This window comes from Ambystoma mexicanum, chromosome 1p, assembly GCF_040938575.1.
Source record: "Ambystoma mexicanum isolate Mex_15411 chromosome 1p, UKY_AmexF1_1, whole genome shotgun sequence".
NCBI lineage: Eukaryota > Metazoa > Chordata > Amphibia > Caudata > Ambystomatidae > Ambystoma > Ambystoma mexicanum.
Genome location: NC_090921.1, coordinates 1,035,275,525 through 1,035,298,490, shown reverse-complemented (window position 1 = coordinate 1,035,298,490; position 22,966 = coordinate 1,035,275,525). Strand labels below are relative to the sequence as shown.

The 22,966-nt window shown below is 48.0% G+C and overlaps 1 protein-coding gene across 2 annotated transcripts in view; it reads left to right on the top strand.

Moving 5' to 3' along the window:
* RFWD3 (ring finger and WD repeat domain 3) overlaps positions 1-22,966 on the top strand; it is a 580,144-nt gene that overhangs the window by 375,102 nt on the left and 182,076 nt on the right. The gene's annotated exons all lie outside the window — the stretch shown is intronic.

Below are 22,966 nucleotides of genomic sequence, written 5' to 3'. Positions count from 1 at the left end.
CCATTATTACTGCTGTTCCCGCTCCCCCCTCAGGTAACTCCATCACGCTTGCACAATTGGTGTTATATCCTACGTCCACCTCTCCTTTATGCTGGTAGCATACTTTGGGCGCAGTCAATGGTAGTATAGTTATCGGGTCTTCATCTTCTTCTACCCATGTGAGCATTGGTACATACTTGATCCACGTCGTCCAACATCGATGATTGTGTGTCTCGATAGTTGAGCTAGTTTCTTTTGTTACCATGTTGCTGCCAATCACTCCTATCTCCCAGCTGTTGCCCAGGAACACCTTTCCTGTTATCGTCAGTAGCGGCCTCTCCCAGCATCCTTGTTTACCCGGAACTTCAGTGGCGTACCAATCACATGGTAGATACTGCAGTGTTACCTTCTTTGTTTCTCCTTTTGCAGGGCCACTTGTTATGTACCTGAATGCTTCAGCATGTAAACTGGTCTTGTGATAACTCAGATAGGTCTTGAGGAAGTTGTTTTCATATGGGTATGAGTCTCGTGTTTTCCATGTCATGTGCACTACTGTTCCTTGAAATCTTCCTTTCGTTTGGAACAGGGCCAAATATATTATGCACTGTGCTGTTTTTTCATCTATTTCTGTGGCAACAAATGTTCGTGAAGCGCTCATGGCGTATGGTATTAATGAGCAAACGTAACAGCTGTCCTCAGTTGTCTGCTTACCAATGCGGGTCATGTGTTGGTACCATATGTTGTTTGTGACGTGTGCCGAATCTTGTACATAATTATCAATACCTTTATTGTCTGAGTATGTGCTGCGTTTAACTCTATTTTGCTTGGGTGCAAAATTACTATTACCACCTGACGTAACTCCTGTTGCAGCAGGGGACGGGGGTATATTAAGTTTGGGTGCAGCAATAAAATCAATAGCATAGCTGTACTGCCAGACAGAAGCAGCCAAGAACCCGGTGATCATAAAAATCCCTATTATTTTTATTACATATGCTAATTTCACCGGCATTTTGCTCTTACCTTGCTGCGGTCCTGGCAGCTTATTCTTGCGACGTTATAGTTGCCCGCCTGAAATTTCTCAAAAGTGCTGGTTATTAGATGTTAGTTTTGTTACCTTTAAGCTCTCCCTATCAAGTAGTCATTCAGTGCCCAGGCGAAGAGCTGCTCCCACGCTATTCTAAGTGATGGGTCTCTTAGGACTGGCAAGTATGGGTGGAGGTGGGGCATGTGATATTCTATGGCCAGGAGGAAGGCTGTGTAGTATACACGTACCCTTCTCCTTTTTAAGTATGTTGGCCTCTTTATTTCGTATACAAATTGGTGTGACAATTCTTCTGGGTAGTTATCGTCTGGCAGCACCATCTACACCTGCACACTGAATTTGTTAATTAGCTTTTCTTAACAATACAATATTACGCAGTTCCTGTATGTGCGAGAGAAAAAAGAGAACATTCACGTGTTTACATGTGTATTGGTGCAAGCAATGTCCTTCAGTTTTAGTTACCACTTTACTTAGCAGTCAATGGGGGGGGGGTTTGCGCTCAGATGGCGGAAGTATTTTTACTCTTTGAGCGTGTGACCATGGGGTGGGCAGTATGGGGATCACCCCCTTCTTCGCCAGTTATTGTTTCCGAGGGAACAATTGGGTCGTCGTCTGTGGTGGAACTTTCTTCCGCTGTCGGCGATGTTGTTGCTGTTCTTCCAATGGATCTGTCGTTGGCGCTGGGGCGGGTCTGCAGTTTGTAGATCTTTACGTCATGTAGGTGGTTCCATGCACGCTTATCCTTTAGTTTTACTGCTCTTGTTGATACGTCCTCTACCAGATGGGGGCCAGTGAACCTCTTCTGGTTCCACTTTCTATTGAAATTGCGAAGTAGTACGTGGTCACCTTTGGCAAGTTTGCACGAGTTCTCCTTTCCCAATTCCGTACTTTCGTCTTTTTCTTGATTGCTGGTAGACCCGCCCCGTGTGCGCTCGAGCTGTTGAGACACAAACACGACACTAGTAATCAAAGAAGACACATATTGATACATTTCATCACCTAACACATTCGCTGAACTTTCGTTGTCGGTGAATGCCCTTGACGTTGGTGTTAGGGGAAGGCGCATTTGACGTCCAGTAACCACTTCGTGAGGGGTGAGGTGGTGGTCGGACCCTGGCCTGTTTCTGAGTTCAAACAATGCTAATGGAAGGCAATACAACCAACTTTTCTTTGTTGTTTGTTGTATTTTAGCAATTGCCTCCTTCAATAGGCCATTCAGGCGTTCACATACACCATTAGCCTGTGGATGGTATGCACATGCAAATTTGTGTTTAATGTTCAGCAGGGATGTGATATGCTGGAACATTTCATTTGCGAAATGGGGGCCGTTGTCTGATCTTAACACCTCGCACACTCCCCACCTGGGGAAGACCTCCCTTACTATGAATTTGGCTGCTCTAAACGCATCAGGGTGTGAACAGGGCCCTGCTTCAATCCACCTAGAAAATGGGCATACTACTACAATCATATACCTATTGCCTTGACAGATGTTGATCATATCAACATAGTCAATGTGAAGGTGCCGAAAAGGTCCTTCTGGCCGGGGTATGGTACCTCTTATCACTTTTAGAGTATGACCGGCCGTAAACTGTTGACATGTTAGGCAATTGCTGATAAAATTTGACACATGAGAGGTTAACTCGGGACAAAACCAATCTTCTCTAATTCGTGCTGCAATTATTTCCTTGCCTGTATGGGCAGGGTGATGTAATTGGCTCAAGGCGGTATTTAACAGTGCCACTGGTATTACAACTTTCCCAGTGCCACCCTGGCGCCATAGTGCGTCGGTTGGTGACATTGTGCATCCTCTTTTCACCCATACTTCTTTTTCGGCCATTGGTGCAGCCGCTTGTAGCTCCATAATCTGTGTGGCTGGGAGATGGGTGTACCCTTCTCTTATTAACATCTCCCTCGCTATTCCCCTCCCTCTCCCTCTCTGTGAGTCGGTGGGGTTCCATATCTCACCAAAATATGCAGCATATTTCGCATGTGCGTCTGCTGCTGCATTTCCTTTTGAGACGTAGTCTTCTCCATTGGTGTGTGCGGTGCATTTTACTAGGGCTAGTTCTTGGGGATCGTTTATTACTTCAATTAGTTCAGCCAACAAGAGGGCATGTTGTACTGGAGTGCCATCAGCTCTCCTAAACCCTCTTCTTCTCCATTTTGATAGCCCTGAGTGGACAGTGGATGTAACATATGCACTGTCGGAATATATAGTTACTCTTTTATTAAAACTTTCCTTTAATGCCAATATGAGTGCAACGAGTTCCGCCGCTTGAGCAGAGTAATGCTGTGGTAATTGTACACACTTCATAGCCACACACACCGGCGCCTCCATCATTTTTACTACTGCTGCCCCAGTCCTTCGTATCCCATCTCCTTGATCAATAGTTGATGACCCATCAATAAACAAAAGCTCACCTCCCTCTAGTGCGTTTTCTTCAACTTTCCTAGTACATGAGTATAGTTCAGTTACTTGGGTGCAGTCGTGGGCGTAATCTCCCTCTTCAATTACTTCTGCTAGGAACCTTGCAGGGTTAACCGTGCTACATCTAACAATTGCTAGTTCAGCTTTAGACAAAATAATCTCATAACCTGATGCCCTCTGTGTCGTTAATGTGGACTTAGGTTTATTCAATATCGCAAATAGTGCATGTTCCACAAATAGTGTAGTTGGACACCCCATAGTTATTGCTGATGCTTTTTCTACTGCAAAAGCAGCTGCAGCGAGACCTTGTTCACAAGAGAAGTGGCCTAACATTATAGGGTCTAAGTGACCGCTGTAAAATGCTACTGGTTTATAGCCCATGCTAGTTTTTTGGGCCAACACTGCTTTCATCACTGCTGAGTCGCAATGTGAGAATATAAAGAAGCGCCGCTCATAGTCTGGGGATGCCAGTACTGGAGCAGTTGATATTGCGTCTTTTAATTCGTCAAATGCCTCCCTCATTTCCATAGTCCATCCCAACTTTTTCTCCCCTTTATTTGCTTCCTTCAAACCCTCAAGCAGGGGTCCTATGTATGAGCTGTAATCAAATACCCATGCTCTACAGTAGTTGCACAGCCCCAGAAATTGCTGCAGTTCTCTCAGTCTGTGGCACGGGAGTGCTTGAGATGGCCTGTGCTCTTTGTGGTGCAATCCTTCTTCCATGTTGGGATATCAGTTGGCCAATGTAAAGTACCTGTTCCTGACAGTATTGTATCTTTTCCATGTCTACCTTGTACCCCTTTTCTGCCAGTATCGTCAACATTTTTAAGGAGTCCTCTCTACATTTGCTTTCGTTTGTACTACAAATTATTATGTCATCCACATACTGTAACACTGTGCTTTCCACCTCAACGTTACCCAAATCCATCTGTATTACTCTATTGAAAATTGAGGGTGATTCACAATACCCCTGTGGTAATCTGGTATGTTTCCACTTTGTATTTCGGTAAGTAAAGCTTGTCAAATCTTGTGAGTCTGGGTGTAATGGTATTGAGAAAAAAGCATTTTTAAGGTCAATCACTGTAAATCGTGATGCTTCTGCCGGAATGCCACACAATATTGTGGCCGGGTTTGCTGTTACTGGATACTCTGCTTCTACTATGTTGTTCAAGGGTCTGAGGTCCTGTATGAAGCGCCAAGACCCCCCTTTAGCCTTGCGCACCGGGTACACAGCTGTGTTACATGGTGATTCTGAGGGGACCAATATGCCATTGTTTATAAGGGCCGTTATGGTTTCATATATTCCCTCATCTGCCTCTTTTGACAATGGGTACTGTTTCACTCTTGGTAGTATGGCACCCTTTTTCAACTTTATCCTTACACCCCCTATGCTTTTTATGCATCCTACGTCATAAGGGCTAATAGTCCATAATGATTTGGGCACCTTTGACATATCCTCCTTAAAAAATGGGACTGGGGTGCCTCAAGTGCCATTGCAATTTTCTGTGCTACTTGTCTGTGAGCCACTCTTAGCCATATTTCTACACTCATCATGAACACCATTTCATTTTCTTCCTTTTCTTCTGAGAACAGCTCTTCATCTGACACCTGGGTCAGCCTACATCCTTCTGCTAGTGCTATCACCGCCCTCCATGCTCTCCCTTCTTTATCTTGGGCGTGCACAGCAACATAATCAGCCGTTGCAATAATGCTCTCAATGTCCACTACAAACACCTTCCCTTCTAGTTCATTAGCTGGTGTTTCTGGTCGGAATAGATAGGCTGCTGGTCTCCTCCATATTTTCCCTTCTATCCCTGGCATCCATGCAAATGCCATGTCTGTGCCATATTGGAATATCTCGCCATCTACTGGCTCCGCCCTAATCGCTGTCTGTCCACAGTATGCTTGCAAAATCTGTCGTGCTGCGAGCATGTTAATCCCTGGAGTAGAGCAAATTATGCCATCCTCTGTAAAGGAGATCGTCATGTTCAACCTGTTCATTATGTCCCTCCCCAGTATATTTACTGGTGAGGCACTATAATACAAAAGTGGAACTGACAGATCATAATCTCCAATAGATAACGGAACGTTATCAGTGAATGGAACCAACCCTTTGGCCCCAGAAAATCCTTGGGTGTTCATGGCTTCGCCTGACATCTTAAATTTACCTTCCCTTATGCAAGACCGGGTTGCCCCGGTGTCAACAAGAAATGATAATTTTTTGTCACCTATCGTTACCTCTATGCGTGGTTCCTCCGCACTATTAGGTGTTACTGACAGGATGGGACACACCAAGGCCGTCTGTGGGCTGGCCTATTGGGGGTACAATGATTGGCCATTCCCTGTGTAAGGGTTGTGTCCCAACACCGTCACCCCACCCAATTGTGTTCGTTCATTTTGTGGTGGTGGTTGTATTAATGCTACTTGTTGTTGTGGCGGTGGCAGATACTGTGTTATTTGTTGTTGTGGCAGTGAATAGGTTTGTGGCTGTTGTGGTTGTTGTGGTTGGCCACTCCCTTGTTGTGACATCTGCTGCTGTTGTATGCCCTGCTGTTCTTGTGATGTCCTAGGTTGTGCTTGTTCATTCCATGCTGGTGTTCCTGGCCTGACCCTACATGTACGTGACATGTGCCCTAATAGTCCGCAGCTCCAACACACGGGTGGTTCCCTGTTTTGCCATGGGAAGCTCCCTGTGTTGTCTTGGTATACGGGTTGCCCTGTGGGGTAGTTATTTCTGAGTCCCCCAGCCTGTTGTTGGGTATTATATCCATATCCTCTCCCTCTCATAAACCCTCCTCTCCCTCTGTTATAACTATAATACCCAGTTCCTTGCATTGGGTACCCTCCTCCCATGTTTGGTGCGTGTAATTGCAGAGGCGGCACTTGCTCTATTACCCCTTGTGGAGGCGCTATTTGAGCGGGATCTTGTGCAGCCACTACTTGCGTTGGGCTTTGGGCCATTGGTGTGGGCGTAGTTATTAGTGCCCCTTCCATTGTGTATTTAGTAAGTTTTTTCTGTACTAATTTGGCCTCTTCTGTTTTCCTATCCTCTTCCTTTTGTTTCATTTTTCCTTGCCATGTTCTGCAGTGATGTACTATAGTCAGTTGTATTTCTGGCCATGGTTTTGCTTCCATCCCCACTACTTTCTTTAGTTGTTTTTGAACTCCTTCTGGGAGCCCTTGTACTAGTATATGATAAAATATGGCTGGTGTTTTGTCCCATTGTTCTCTAGTTTCCATGCGCCACTTCTCTTGAATATCCTGGATATAATCAACAGGATCCTCATTTTCGCCCATCTTACGGGAAGTAATGGCTCCTATGTCTGATGTGTCTGGGTACTGTACTCTCAGTGCCTGCCATAGCGCATGTCTGCAGTTTGCAAATGGTGCCCCATCATGCGATGTGTTCGTTATTGTTACCCCATGGAATCCCGCTCTTTTCCAAATGTCATCCGCTCTATCCCCTAATATTGATATTAACAGGCCCTTCACGTCTCCTACTGCTAGTTTCTGTCCTGCGGTGTGTTTTTCCATTTCATATATCCACTTACCCGCACCTCCACTTAGTGATGGGAGCCTACATTTTATATTTTCCTTATCCGTATGTTTCCAAGGTACATACTGTGGTCTAGCCCCTCCTCTCTCTAGCAGTGGCATTAAATTCTGTCTTGCGTCACCCTTTACGCTCCATAATGTTGAGTCTTCACACCCCTCCTCTTCCCCCATTTCTTTTACTACTTCAAATTCTTCCTTACTACCTCTGCTCCTACCTCCCTCTTCTTCCTTTCCCCTTTTTCCATCATTTCCTGTGTTCAATATAGGTATGTTTATTTGTCTGTCTTGCCTGCGACTAGGGAGGTCCCTAAGCCGACATGCATAAGGTGTAAGTTCATTCATGAAGGGCGCGAGCTTTATTCTGTGCAGAGAGCGCGCGGTAGTTGAACATGTAGGGCGTGACGTGGGAGGGTGCGATGGTGATGTGGGTGGCGTGGTTTCATTGGTTTGTGTTTCCCCTATTCTTTTCACTTCCTCCTTACTTCTCTCCAGCTCCTCCCATCTTCTACTCATCCAGGGCGAATCTATGTTTGTTCTAGTAAGGTATAGTTTATCTAAGCTTTCCCTTTCACTCTTCCTTCCATCCTTCTCCACTCCTCCTTCCTCCTCACTGCAAAAATCATTCATAAATGGCACCCCCCACTCTGCCTTTTTTCCTTTTATTGTTACTGTTTTTAAGTCTATTAGGTCTCTTTCTCCCTTTCCGTTGTTACCAACTGTCCCCCTTTGTGCTGATGTTGTTGCTACCTCTCTACTTTTATATACATCTCCCCATCTTTCACTCTCCCAACCCCTCTCTTCTATTCCTCCTTCACTCCTCTCCTCCATTTCCCTACTATTTTCCTCCCTTTTCCTTTTCAACTCCTCCATTACTTCGTTGCTCATCTGTTCCAATATCCTTTCATCCTCTTTCTTCCTTTCCCATTTCACCCTTTCTCTTTCTACTATACTCTCTATTACCTTCCCCTCTTCATATTTCTTAGTTGCCTCTGATATTATCCTCCTCCTCCATATTTCCATTTCTTTTTCCTTTTCTTCTTCTTCCTTTTTCTTCTCTCTCAGCACTACTCTTGATATCCTATCTGCTGCTCCTTTTACCCTTTCAGCTTCTCTCTTTTTCTCCTCACTTCGTTCCCTTAATTTTTCCAATTCGTCCTTACCTTCTTTCCTTTTCCTCACTCTCTCTCTTTCCTCCCGCTCAAGTTGTTTAACCAGTTCATTCTGCTCATCCCTTAGTTCTGCTAATCTTCCCTCCAAAATCTCTTCCTTCTGCCTTAGTAGCTCCTCTCCCCTCATTTCACTCTCTCTGGCATTATCCTCGTTTGTTCTCTTTACCGCCTCCCTTTCTTCTCCAGTTAGTGAGCCTCGTAATTTCAACAATATCTGTGCAGCTACCCACTCATCGTTTCCTATCTCTACAGTCTGCTCTTCTCTAATCCTCTTGTCCCCCATTGGTATCTTCCCATGAGCCACATATGGTGGAGGGCTGTATGCCGGGTTTGAGTATCCTTCAGCCGCCCTTAACTGTCCTATTTCTCCTAATTCTCTTAAAGGGTACAACCCTCCTCCCTCTGTTTTCACACCCGGTGTTATGGCTATCTCATTGCTCGGTTCCTTTTTTATGTCGTCTGATTTATTAATCTTTTCTCCTCCCTGTCTTTCGATCCCCGTATTCTTTGTGCTTTCGCACTCCTTTTCCCCCCCCGTTCCTTCTTTCTTAATCTCCTCTTCTTCCGGTGTTTCCCCCATAGTGAACATTCCATTTGGTCCTGGTCGAGACCCCTGGAACATCCTCCATAAGTTAAACACCTCCACATGGTTTGCTAACTTCTTCCCCTTGTATGTATTGTGCAGATGGTTTAGTAGTGAATGTTGGGCATATGGATCGAAACTGCCATTAGGCGGCCATGGTGTTAACATTTTATTGTCTGTCCCCTGGGTCCACTCTATGCTATACTTAATTAACTTCTCCCTATGTGGTGGCAGTGTGGTGCATATGTGCTGTAGTGGGGTAGTGAGGGTGTTCCCCCACCCTCCCGACCCTCTCCCGTATGACATAATTTCACTCCCCGTGTTACCCTTCCCCTTACTTAGCAGTTTACAATATACAACCTTGTATTGCTTACCTCGCCCCGCAAGTGTGGGGACTTACGATAATCCTCTGACAAATTATGCAATAATAATAGATATGATGTTATATTATATTCCTTCCCCTACGGCCCCCTGCGGCCGAAGCGCAGGCAGCCCCCTGCGGCTGCGTACCCCTTACGATGATCTTATACAGTCGTCCTGTTTCTCCGTTCTCCTCCCCCTTTTACATTTGCCGTGGCCGGCGTTCTCCGTGCGCAGCCACGCCCCTTTCCCCTTCTTCTTTCGATCCACTGGTTTATAGTTTATCTCCGTACCAGCTCCTTTATCATGCTTCTCTTTCCCACCACTCTAAAACCCAAAATTCCTTGTGCTCGCTATATCCTATTAAATCCCTACTGGTGACGTCACCTATTTCTTCGAGCTACTGGTATATTCTTGTTATGGTTTTTTAAGTTCAAAATACACTTACAATCTACCCCGCTAACCCTACAGCTGTCTTCCTGTCTCTCCTGGAACAAGGTAATCTCATCAATATTATAACCGGACTGCGCACGCTGCGTCGCCTCGCGTGTGATACGCCCCTCAACAGGAGGGCTTAACCAGCCAGTTATCTTCCGTTTTGGGCAACTATGTGACTAGCTACCGGCCACAGGGAAACGTCATCTACCTATCGAGTTTCTTGCTCGAACAATAGGGAACCTCATCTACTCATTGATCAATAAATGTCAAGTCGTAGGAAACCACACACACCCATCCTCACACTTAATCGCAATTTAGATCATCAGTGTCTTACGAGCGACTGCACGTGATGTTTTCGTGCCCCGCCCCCCTCTTTCGCGTAACGTTAGCTCACTTGTTACGAGCGGCTGCACGTGATGTTTTCGTGCCCCGCCCCCCTCTTTCGCGTAACGTTAGCTCACTTGTTACGAGCGGCTGCACGTGATGTTTTCGTGCCCCGCCCCCCTCTTTCGCGTAACGTTAGCTCACTTGTTACGAGCGGCTGCACGTGATGTTTTCGTGCCCCGCCCCCCTCTTTCGCGTAACGTTAGCTCACTTGTTACGAGCGGCTGCACGTGATGTTTTCGTGCCCCGCCCCCCTCTTTCGCGTAACGTTAGCTCACTTGTTACGAGCGGCTGCACGTGATGTTTTCGTGCCCCGCCCCCCTCTTTCGCGTAACGTTAGCTCACTGTTCTCGCACTCGTTTCGCTACCATTCATTCCATTTGCAACACTCGGTTAAACCTTCGCCGCACATCTCTACAATACCTCCCCCCTCCCTTATTTACTTCCTCCCCCTCCCTCACAATTTCGCATTGCTTGTTGTGCGTGTCATGCTCACCAAGTTCTCTCGATGCAGGGCCGCTCGACTGCGTGCACCCTCCAAGCGGCTCGCCACCTCCCCTCGTCTGGACCACGTCTGGACACTCGCCGACCGCGGGCGGGATACTTCTCAACCGGCTCCCGAGGGCCAATATCCGGATTGCGCTGTCCGGTCTTCTCGCGGCTCCGCGATGGTCCTGTAGTCCTCAGAAGGGGGCAACGGCAGAGGGGGCCGCGCCGCCGGGCCTCCTCGCAACGGGAGTGCCTGGAAAACTAAAAATAAAAGTTGATCTTAAACAGATCTCAGCAGTGCCTCCAACTTGTCGGGGGGGAATTCTGCCGGGGTCGGCCGGGCCGTCCGCAGACCTCCGGGCAGGGAGGCCCCAACACCTCCCGTATATCCCAGGTGTGAGATAGAGTATGAGACGCACACAAGGAGCAAGGCGACTCTGCTGTTTATTTATGCAAAACGGCAGGGATGGGTCAAGGAGCGTACGCGTTCGTCCTGACACACACATAATCGTGGGGCTCGCAGGCCCTTTTTACTACATTATGACGCGCTACTTGCGTCACTTCAGAAAGTTAACAAAAAACCTATCGCCACTCTTAATTGGTTGCTCGAGTGGTAGGGTTAGTATAGTACACATATAGAGAATGATATTAGTGGTCAAGGTGTAGTCAGGTGGTATATCTGGGTTGTCCCTTCAATTAGATACATAAGAATTGTTACATGAAGACCCCTGAGGATTGGCTAATGTTACTGACGTCTGAGATAAGAGCCCCATGTTCTGATTGGTGCATCCGTGAGCTCCCCAGCCTGGGACCACCGTTGTTCCCAGCTCTCGGTGTACCTGTGTTTGCAACAATGTTTCAATATGGGTACATGCAGACAATGTGAGGATTTATTCATAGGTGGGAGCTGACCGTTCCCACTGTAGCAGGTGTCCATTGAGCCTTTCAAGTGTCCCGGCCTGTGTCTCGTAGTGAGGGACCCAGACGCCCTTTCTCTCCTGGGTTTTGGCATCTCGTCAGGTTCGGCTTGGTCACGTGAGGCGGGACCGTGTTTGAGGCAGAATTCTGCACAATTAATATTGTTTTTCCACTGTGTGTCTGGTTTAATTTGTAGATATGATTTTAACGTTGGTACGCGGAGTGCGAGGTTGCAACATCGTGCCTTTGATGATTTGTTCTTGGATGTGGGTTTGCAACATTGCGACCTTGGCTGGTTGCTCCACCAGGCTCATTCTGCAGGATCAGCAACCTGACTTTTGCTTTGTTAATGTCCACGGAACTCTTGCTTGAGGCCTACTTGGGCCTGGTGCATAAGTGATCCATTTCATGCATGGGTGCTTTAGATTATAGTGGCATATATTTCCATGACCAATATCGTGTTTCCATTATACCTCTCATGGTGGTAACGGGTTTCAAGGGAAGCGTGAGCAAGCGTTATAGATGAGTTCATGATGCGTCTTGCGTTTCTGCACTCTGAAAGCCTATGTAAAAATAATAAAGATGCACGTCCGTGAATATGCCTGTCGCCTACGTCAGAGCACTGAGTATGTTCTTCGTGTAGATTGGTGTGGAAATGTTAAGTGGGTATATTTATACAGATGTGCTTCCCGTTGTCTAGGTCGTCATGGCATCTCTAACGACGTGTGGTTTTTAGTCTAGCTGATTCGAGCCGCAGGTGTCGGCATGGCCAGTGCGGGCTGCTGGGCAGGCAGGTGGACACATCCGTATGTTCCTGTACCAGGGTACCTGGTCGTCTGGTAGATGGACAAATTCTTCTCGCGGCGGGTGTCTGGGCCTTGACCCTCTAGGCCAAGCGCGAGAGGTGAAGGACGGGAGCCTGGTCTTCCATTCTCCCACTTCAGGAACATGGTCACAGCTCTTAAATATAAGAAGATAAACCTTCACAAATGTAATTACCAGTGAAATGTATCCTGACCGAAGGTGCGCAGACCAAGAATGCTCAAAACCTTGTTGTCCGAGCAGAATTACATTTTTGGAGTAACTGCTCTTTAGTAACCGCAACGTTTGTTTTGCTTTCTGCATTTGTTGGATCTCTGACCTATTTTCATGGTCACTCTACTTCTACTGATGCCCCCACACCCCTGCCACTGCAACACTTTTTTTGGCATATTTTCCTGGGTTGCCCATAAGACTCCCTATTTGGGTATGCCTTATAAGCATCCCATTTTTGTCCAAGGGTCATTGTCGCCCTTCATTGGTTACTTTGACAATGTGCCTAAAACAATCTGATGGCAGCTGTGATTTCTTTACCATTATTTTATGATTTTACCCATGCACTTTTTGCATTTACTAAAGGTGGCTAGCGCCGAAGATGGCTGTGCCACGAGATTTTTCACTTGTTCTTTGGCCGCCTTCTTCCTGCCTTCTCGGGTAATTAAATACTGTGTATGGAAATCCTCTTCTGGGGGAAGCTGCAGCTTTCGCAGGCAAGGGGGCTCTGTGTGTGTGAGAGCCAGAGGAGGAGGCTAGGACTGTCTGGTCCCAGTCCACATCCTCTAGATCCCGAAAGTCTGTTGCTGGATGAATGTGATGACCAGTGGTTGTCCTTGATTGGATAGCCCCTGGCTAAATTATACAGTTTCTTACAATTGGTGGAGTTGGCCTTGCTCCCAGTCTGAGTCTTGGATAAAAGGCGGGCTCCAGTAGCGTTTCGACAGATCGTTGGAACCAAGACTTCCATGAAGACGAGCAGCCCACTGACAACCAGAGGACGACCTCTGCGGCTGATCAGCATTAACTCCAGTGAAGCCCTGCTCCTGTGCCTTATCTCAGATTACCCTCATTGGATGATTCCCACCGTTCAAAGGGTTGAAGTGTAAATGAGCAGGTGGAGGCCTCTTCTCTAGTTCCTGCCCCTTTACCACTTTCCTATTGGAGTAGCAGACGAAGAGCTATAATTGGGAACTCATGCACGAGTTTGTGACCTGTCCATACCGCGTTGATTATATGAAAGACGATATGCACTCAGACGGCCATTCAGAAGATACCCTCATGTTGAGACAATGGAAGGAAGTTATCAAGAAGGATGTCAGTTGCCGAATTGAAAAAAATCGGCTAGGGGAGTCATGAACGAGCTCTTAATAAGTCTTATGACAGCAACCTGATGTCATAAAGAAGATATATAAGCCTAACTTGAAACAATATAAAAATACCTAAGAAAGAAGATGTAACAGAAGCTCTAAGAGAAACACGTACCAAAGGATGAAGTTGTCGTGGAAATAAAATGGAAGTATCTTGTTGACCAATAACTGTAAATACGCTGTGACACAAGGTAGAAGAAGCATATAGAAGCTTGCTAAAAAGAGGTTTATATATACAATGTTTAGGGCGGCCATTGGAAGAAAATGGACGACGGCCGGTGTTACAGAATTAACCCAGCTACCTCAAAAACGAGCCTAGGATCACAAATTGAAGAATTTATGAAGAAGCTGTTTTTGTGTGCAGAATAAGGGAGTACGTTGGCCGGATGTCAAGGAACCTATTTCGAGAGATGGATGCAAGGCACAGGGGGAGGCGTATGAAGTTCATCTGTTACATCTGTTACATCTGTGCACCACGCTTGCATTGCATTTGTGCCTCTTTAAGAAAATGTGCTTTTAGACTGTGTGTACCTGTAACATCTGTGCACCTCATCTCTTGATACTCTATTGCTTTCTGGATTGCATCTATGCCTTTGCGACTACTTCAACTATGCCACCTGGTGAGTTTAGCTAGAACTGTGCTATGCAGCCCCTCTTCTTCTTTCATTCCTCAAGTATCGTTTTGCCGCTACCATGGCTCTTTCCCTCTCTCCTATTGTCTCTAACTGCTACACTATCACCTATCCCCCCGCCCCCCACTCTCTCACAGAGTCTGGTAGGGAAAAGCACAGAAAAAAGACATCTTGAGTGCAAACCCTGGACATCCCATCACAGACACCTATGTCAGCACTTCCTCCAGAGAGGTTTTCACCGATATCCTCTTCTCTGGCCTCTCTCCAAATCTATGGACCCCCCATCATCTCCACTCTCTCTCCTTCCACATCCTCCAACATTAACAGTGGCACACAGGGGCAAGTTCTCTTGGCCGGCTTCTCATCCTCGTGTTGCTTCATTAATATCCATCACACAGGCACTATCCTGGTTCAGGGTCCACAACCCAACCTCCTTCTCTTTGACCGGATCCTGCCTTCTCTCATTAACTTCCTTCCTTCTCCTGCATCTACCCCTACCACTCCCCCCCCCCCCTCCTCTGACTGGTGTACCACGCCCCTGTACACCACCTCAGAAACTTTTCAAAGGCAGAGACCTCCTCCATCTGGCGCCTCTCATTGGCTGCTCAGCCAATAAGCACTCCGATGACATCTGCCTCCTTCTTGAAGACATTGACCTTGACATTCTCGCTCTTACCGAGACATGGTTCAATGCCAGCTCAGTCACTGCTTTTGACTCCCTCCTCCATGTCTGCTTCAAAATCATCTCCAAGCCTCGGTTTCACCGCACTGGCGGGGGGCGGGGTTGCCTTATTCTTCCCATAGTAGGTTCCTGCTTCAATCTTACCCACCCAGCACTACTCTTCCTTTTTGAAAGCCTGGTTTCAAATTGGTCATCTCTCTCATCTCCACCCTGACTATTGCTACCATCTACCGGCCTCCAGGCGCCAATACCCTGTTCCTCTCAGAATAGGCTGATTTCTGTTCTTCCTTACTTTCATCCACCTTCTCCTCCTGGGTGATATCAACATCCAACTGGACTCCCCTGGCTCTGCATCCACTCTCTTCACTGACCTCTGCTTCTTTTTCCCTCTCCAACTCACTCAGCTGGACACTCTGGACGCCCTCATACTCTGACCTCCTTCTCTCCCCTCCACTAGTCACCCATCTCTCCTGGTCAGACAATTCTCTCCTCTCCTCCCACCTGGGTCCCTTTGGCCCTTGGACCGCCCCCCAAAAAGCCCCATCATCCTCGTTCAATAACATCCACCTGATGAAACGAGAGTCAGATGCTGCCTTTGCTTCCACATTCAGTCCCCCTACCTCTCGTACTACCTCTGACTCTGCTCTCAGCATCCTCCACCTTTCCATCACCAATACCCTTGACATTCTTGCCCCAGTCATGAGGATCCGCCTGAAACCTGCCTCTAAGCGGAACACCTGGTACGACTCCGAACTTGCAGCCCTGAAACAAAAGTGGCAAACTTCAGGCTTATCCTCTGGCAAACTGGCCTGCCGCCTGCTCCAAAGGCAATACAGACTCCATCTGTGCCAAGAAAAGAGGCCACATTCAGGCACAGCTTTCCGGTGCATCCAACAACATGGCTGAACCTTTTAAGATATTCAGGGAACTAGTCCACCCTTCTGCAGTCCCCTCCTCCCCTTACCAGGCCCTCTGCAATGCCATGGCCACACACTTCACCACCAAAACTCTGGACATCCTAAACACACTTGCTAGCCAAACTCCGATCCCCCTCCCTCACCTCTTGCCTCCCCTGGTTCCTCCTCCTTATTCTCCCCTGTCACACCTGAAGAAGTTACCAGAGTTGTACGTTCCATGAACAGGTTTCCCCTTGCTCATCCAGAACCATCAAGGATAATATTGCCTCCCTTGTGTCATGATGCCTACCCCCCGGGCATCAGGACCAAGGCCCTCGGCTCCGGGAGCAGGCATCCAGACATTTGTTTAAACCTCAGCAGCCCCGGCTAGGGGCTGTCTGGGTTCAGTCCTGGCGCCATAGGCACCAGGCTCGTATACTTTACTTACCTGATGCAGACCATGCTGCAAAAGAGTCCAAGCCTACATGAGGCCTGGATGGGACTATTTTGTTACAGGGACTATTTTTTTACTCGGGCGTGGCTCTAGGGAACTTCTTATCTGGGACTACTTTGGAGGCTATTTAAACCACACCGAACAGCAGCACATGCTTCGCGTTATTCTGCATCCAGCAGCGTGACGCTCACCGTGCCTGCAGCCAGCATCCAGTCTTCTGCCACGCCTGCGTGCTTGCAGCCCACATCCAGTCTTCTGCCACGCCCGCCTCGAATCCGGTGCTCTTAGAATAAAGAAGAAGAAAAGGACAAGGTTAGAAAACGAACTTATTTCAAATTCCTCACCTAATTCCGGAACCATTTCATCTCCGGACCTGGAAAGTACATCAGTCCTGCACACGGCGCTTCGTGAGCTCCAGCATGGCGCCATACTGGCCAGTTCTCACAGCATCTTTCGATCTGGCACTGTCCATCATTTCTTCGCCGTAATCCGGCACCTAGGGGACACAATAAAAAACAAGGTGAGCCAAGGGAATCAACAAATACAACCTCTTACCACCATAGACTTACCACCGGCGGTATTATTCCATAACTCTCCACATTTTCATATGCCACATCTGTAAAGAGGGAGAAAAACAACACGTTAACGCATGCAATAGTTACCGGACAGCGTTGGGTAACACTCTTACCTGAACGCCAGCAGCAGCTACGAGACCTTCTTCTCACGAACTCAGTTGCAACTTAAGGAAGGAAGGGGACAAGAGTGAACATCGGGCACATTGAACTCTTTGAACTTGATACTTACCAATCCCGCCAGGGACTTCAGAGTCAATACTTACCGGAACTCTCCCAACGCCTTCAAACCAGTGAAGTAACTGGTATCTACGCGTCCCTGCAAGACACGCAGGATGGAAAGCTCATCTTTTACGAACATAAGGTGAGGTTACTAAGGGGATATCGGAGGCGATTAGTGGGGGAGAGCAAGAACAGTTGGGAGGCCATCACTAAAACCCACAGGTGGTTAATCCCTGTCTCCACTTGCAGGAAAACACTTCTTCGGGTCCAGCAGACAAGACTAGGCGGGCCAGTCCAGACAGTCATCTCTGCACTACGCATCACGTTGAAGGAGACCGCAGCTGTCCGGGTCCGATCAACACCCCTGTGGGGTCCAGGTGAGCGTAACACCTTGCCCCTGCACTCGCTGATTTCTGCAATCACTCTTTTGACACTGGATCTTTCCTCTCCTCCCTTAAGCACTCCCTTGTGCCCCCACTCCTGAAGAAACCTTTAGCAGACCCTACCTGCCCTGCCAACTACCGCCCTATTTCCATCACCCCCATCCTGGGGAAGCTGTTGAAGTTGGCATTGCCCCAACTCAACCCACACACCAAACTTGTTCATGGTCTCCACGACCATCAATCAGGATTCTGAGCATCCAGAGGCACAAACTGCCCTTCTGAACACTCGTGAAGAACTGCTTGCGTCTCTGGACTCCAACTCCCATGCGGTCCTCCTCCTTCTCGATCTCTCCTGTGCCTTTGACACAGTCAACCATTCCATCCTCATAGAAAGGTTCCATGATACCCTCGGTATCTCGGAACGGGCATCCTCCTGAATCTACCTTTTTCCACTCTGCGACCCCCTCCAACTAATCCAGAATAGGGCAGTGAGACTTATCCTAGGCCTTAAGCCCAGGGACAGCATCTCTCCTGCCTTAAAAAGTCTTCATTGGCTCCTGGTTGTTGCACATATGAAATTCAAATCCCTCTGCATCATACACAAGGCTGTGTGGGCCCAGGAACCACACTATCTTCAACTTTATCTTACTAAATACTCTCTTGCTAAACCACTTTGTTCCCGTGCACCAACTCTTTGTGTGTAAAGCACTTTGCAAAATCGAGGTTAGGTGGTCAATCGCTTTCCTCACTTGGCTCCCTCCTATGGAACAGCCTCCCCTTGCCTCTGCGCCTTGTGCAGGACTTTCTTAAATCCCAGAAGCTTCTCTAGACCTTACTCTTCACCTCCTTCTTCCCTTCTTCTCTTCTCTGCTAATACCACAATTGCCGTGATTGGTGTCCGGGGCCCTTACGCATCCTCGGGGTCCCTGACCTCCCAAACCCAATCTGCCGAGCTCCTGTCTACCCTCAGCACTTCCCTTGGCACACCCTCCGCCTTGGAGGTCCGCACTTACTCCTAACGTGGCCCCTGGCCATGTAGCCCTCAACAACCCAAGCACTTCATCTGTGCTCACCCATGAGCCCACACTCCCCAGCACTTCTGCCTTCTGCCCTTTTCCTTGCTACACTTGAATGTTCTGAATACTCACACGGTTTGTTCCTTCTTTTTCCCTCCACTGCTCTTATTAATTGTGTTTTGTAATGTATTTCACTCCCTTGTTCCCTTCCCTCGACCTGTGGGCGCTTTGAAACAGTATTTTTCTTGCTGTGTAAGCGCTTAACAAGCAAACAATAAATTAAATAAATAGACCATGTGCATGAGACCTATTTCTGCTACGATTAGGAGGGCAAGGACATTTGCTGATGCCAAGTATTGAACAACCACGAAGGCAATGTGAGGTGTAGTGAGCAAGTCTCTAAAGGCCAGAGAGGGTAATGGCACCCTGGTTAATTAAATCAAATAGCAGAAACTGAGAGGGAGAAATTGACAAAATCGCTGTCTCCCAACACGTGATGAAGAACTCAAAACAAAGGCTATTCATTAGAGCTTCGAGTTATACTGGTGTGCTCATACTCCCTCAAATGTCCCAGAACAGTGCGTAGACTATGAGGTCAACTACAAACGATGACATACGATGGACGAATTGGGGAAAATTTTGACGCAGCTTGAACTAGGTTTCACTTTGCTCAAGTGCTGCTAGAACGAGCCGAAAGTCCGAGGTTGGCTACGGTTGCCAACCAATCACAAGGTCTGCCACTCACTTTAATATACAATATTGCAGTTATTAGCCCTCTGCCATATTTCTGGCTATAATCAGTATGTGACATATGTAGAAGTAGCTCAGGGCGTGTCCTACAGACCAGGGGCATCCAAGGAGATATTAACACTTATATAATACTATAGGTAGATATGTTTCCCTAATCCAATCCCTCCCGGCGTTCAGTTTTATAAAATGCCACGTGGGATGACGTTATGAATGACGTATATCAACTTTTGCAAGCAAACTCTGATGTGAATATCGAGCATCTACCTATAGCTGTATTCCTCCCTGCTTTCTTTCATTGAGATTAAAGCAGTATTTGATCATCTTCCTTTGGTCTGTGATAATTATTGGTAATTCCATCTGGCACAAAGAAGATGCTTCAAGGTGCTAGAACACCAAAGCACCAGTCTCAACCCCCGCTGAAGGATCTGTGCCTCCTTCGCCTTCGGAGTGTCGTTGAACCACCCAGTGGACTGACCAGCTTTCCTGGGATACTTCGCTACATCCGCCGTCCTTCTGAGCAAAGCCTTGAAACTTGGCAGATCTTCAGCTCATGCCACAGGTCTCCTGTCCTCGCAGTTTCATCCGTCTCCTTCCAAGGGAAGCTGTCCTGGGGCTGGTTCTGCATCTGCTGCTGTACCGACTCACCATGGTGACCTTCGTTGGAACAGCCCTTGTTCAATCCCTGGAGGTGTCCAGAGAGGATCTTTGCTGCATAAGTCTTCATCTTTCTTTGTTTGAGGTTTTCTTCTAGTAGCTGATTGGAACAGTTTGCTGTGTGACACGACAAACTACCGACACGGAAAGTGACCTCTGCACTCATGACCCCCACCTCCCCCCCCATTCTCCCCCTGGGGCTTCCTCACCCATACCTGGTGCAGAAGATGGTGTCCCCAATGTATTCCACAAGACCTGCAGTGGTATCTGGAAGAATCTGAGTCGGGGGTAAATTAATTTCTGATGTTTGTTAATCTGCTTAGAATCGCATGCTGTGCATAGTCCGACATCCAGTGGTCACTGCAGAGTATTGCATTTTGTTTTTCGTAGTCGAAAAAGGGGACATCGACAAGGCGTGTCTGTAACACTATCCCTATAGTGACGTGCAGTGTACCCACAAACCCTCACACTTCGAGGTCCCTCAGATTGTTTTTTTCCGCCCAGTTATTGGTCGCCTTTATGCTGAGCTCCTCGAGAGACATTGCGAAATCATTTCCTCGATCCTTGATCGTTTATTATTAACTATCACATAGATCCCTCCCTCGACCTAGCTGCCAAGCTGTTCTCCGCCGAGCAAGATCTTCGACAGAGGAACGAGCGGAGGAGATCCTTCGGCGCTGCCGAACACATGGCCGGGCCTCGCCGGCCTAACACAGTAGGGAGATTGGGGTTGTTGGTCATTTCTTTAACAACACTCTGAGAATGCCTTTCTGTTTCCTCTCCCTCTCTTTCGAGGTCGTAATCACATTTCATGCCCTCAGCTATGGAGAGGAAGCCCTTTAGGTTTTGCCCGCGTTGCAAGGGCAAGTTTACCTGGAAGGACAAGCACAAACTGTGTAACCGTTGCTTGCCCCTCGATCACAAAGAGGACGGCTGTGCGGCCTGTAAGTTACTTAAACCCAAAACTTTAAAGGACTGCATGGTCTATGCGATGTCTAGGTCTGACTCCTCGCCAGCTGCCGCCGCCACCGAATGTGACGAGGACAGTGATTACACGGCCTCCGCAACGGAGGTTGTAGACCTCTCGAAGGAGCGGTCCCGCTCCTCGTCCCCGGCCCCGACAAGCCCAGCTCATGCCCTGCTTATGGGGATGAACACCCCGGCGACAAGGACGAAAACAGAAAAACACATAAGCACATACCCCACGGCACGCATTTGTCGAAGACTAAGGCAGCCATAGCGTCAACGGAGGCGTCTGGCTCACCGGCGTCTTCCGCCGACCGTAAGGGTCGCAAGCCCTCACCGCTGCCGCGACCGGCGACTGGGCTTTCTGTAAATAAGGGCGCTAACCCCAAATCCTCAGGCGACGCGCCTCGCAAGAGAGCGTACGTTGCCAGTAAAGACTCGGCACTGTCTAGCGCGGCGGCGAGCGATCCCTCGACGGAGAAGCTGATCACCGAAAACCTTGCGCGTATAGCTTCTAAAGACGGCCAGAGACGGACGGCGGGTGACACATCGAAAACCGCTCTGAAGAGGACTCTCACTTCCAGGAAGAGGATGAGTTTGTGAATAATGAAGACCAACAAGAGGGAGAAGGTTTTCATAATGACACTAACATAGGTGAGGAGGGCTACGAGGAGGACCCAGGTGAAGGTGGCTCACAGCCCTGGCAGTCGCCATCAGGGTCTACAGACCCCGACATTATAGACATTTCTTCTCCTCAGACCACACCGGTCAGGAACCCATCTCCACTAGACGATCAGCCCACCTTCAATGCGCTACTGAGGAAGGCAGCGGCACATTTTGAAGTTGAAACTGGGGAGGTCACCCCAGATACTGATTTCGTCGAAAGGATTATTAAAGAAAAACCTCCCACTAGTCAAACTATTCCTATCCTCGCCTCGGTTAAGAGACGTCTCACCCCATCGCTGTCCACCCCTGCGCTGGTAAGAGGGGTCAATCCAAGAACCGAGAAATTGTTCTCACCCTCTCAATCAGACCCATTGTATATCAGGGGTCACTCAGTCCCGGACTCCTTAGTGGTGACTAACACAAGGAAGAGGGCTGGGGTTCCACTGTCAACCAGCGAGGCACCCCCAGATAAAGAAGGGGAAAAAGCTTTATGCCTTGGGCAAAAGAATTTCCGCCTTGGCAGCGTTTTCAATTAGGATTGGCAATAATAATACATTGTTGGCAAGCTATGCTGATGCTCAATGGGGAAAGCTTAAGCAGGACATCGAAGAAGCCCATGAACCTCTAAGAACTCGCTTATTGGCTACAGTTATGGAAAGAGCTCTGGTCAACCAGAGCATCATTAAGAACACTCTTGATGCAGCAGAAACTGCTGGCCGTTCTTTGGTGCAAGGAATTCTGCTGAATCATCACGTCTGGCTTCACAATTCCGGTTTCAAAGCAGAAACGCAGGCGTCACTCATTAATGAGCAAATAGAAGAGTAAAATCTCTTTGGAAGGGCAGTGGACAATGCACTGGAAAATGCGAGGAAAGAATTCGACACCATAAAGACATTAGACCAAATCTCAAAGCCTCCAAACAGGCGGGGATTTGGGAACAAGCGTTTTTTTCGTGGCCCACGCCAACAGCAGCAATAGCATTAGACTGCGGGCAACTGGCCCTCTAATCAGGGTACCAGTAACCAATATAACCAAAGAGGACAACGCCGTGGCAAGGGCAGAGGCCGGGGCTCCAGCCCCAGAGGCACCCCGGCAAATAACACCAAATGAGCCGAAGGTTCGGGACCCCTCCCATGCGTCTCCGGTTGGGAGCCGGATAACATCGCTCCTTTCAGCATGGGAGGGAATAACATCAGACCGGTGGGTATTGTCAACCGTAGCCCACGGGTACTGTATAGAGTTCAATCGGTCCCCCACCTACAGACCTCCAAGGAGACGACGCCTGTCACCAGAACACCTAGTCATCCTCCTGCAAGAAGTAGAACAGCTGCTACAGAAAGGAGCAATAGAGGTTGTGCCCCCTATCTCAGGTAATGGAAGGTATTTATTCAGTGTACTAACCATGCGTCCTGTACTAGATCTGCGCCCAGCGAACAAATTTGTAAAACCACAAAACTTTCGTATGGTAACATTACAGGAGGTAATTCCCCTGCTATCTCAGGGGGACTACATGACAACACTAGACATGAAAGATGCATACATTCA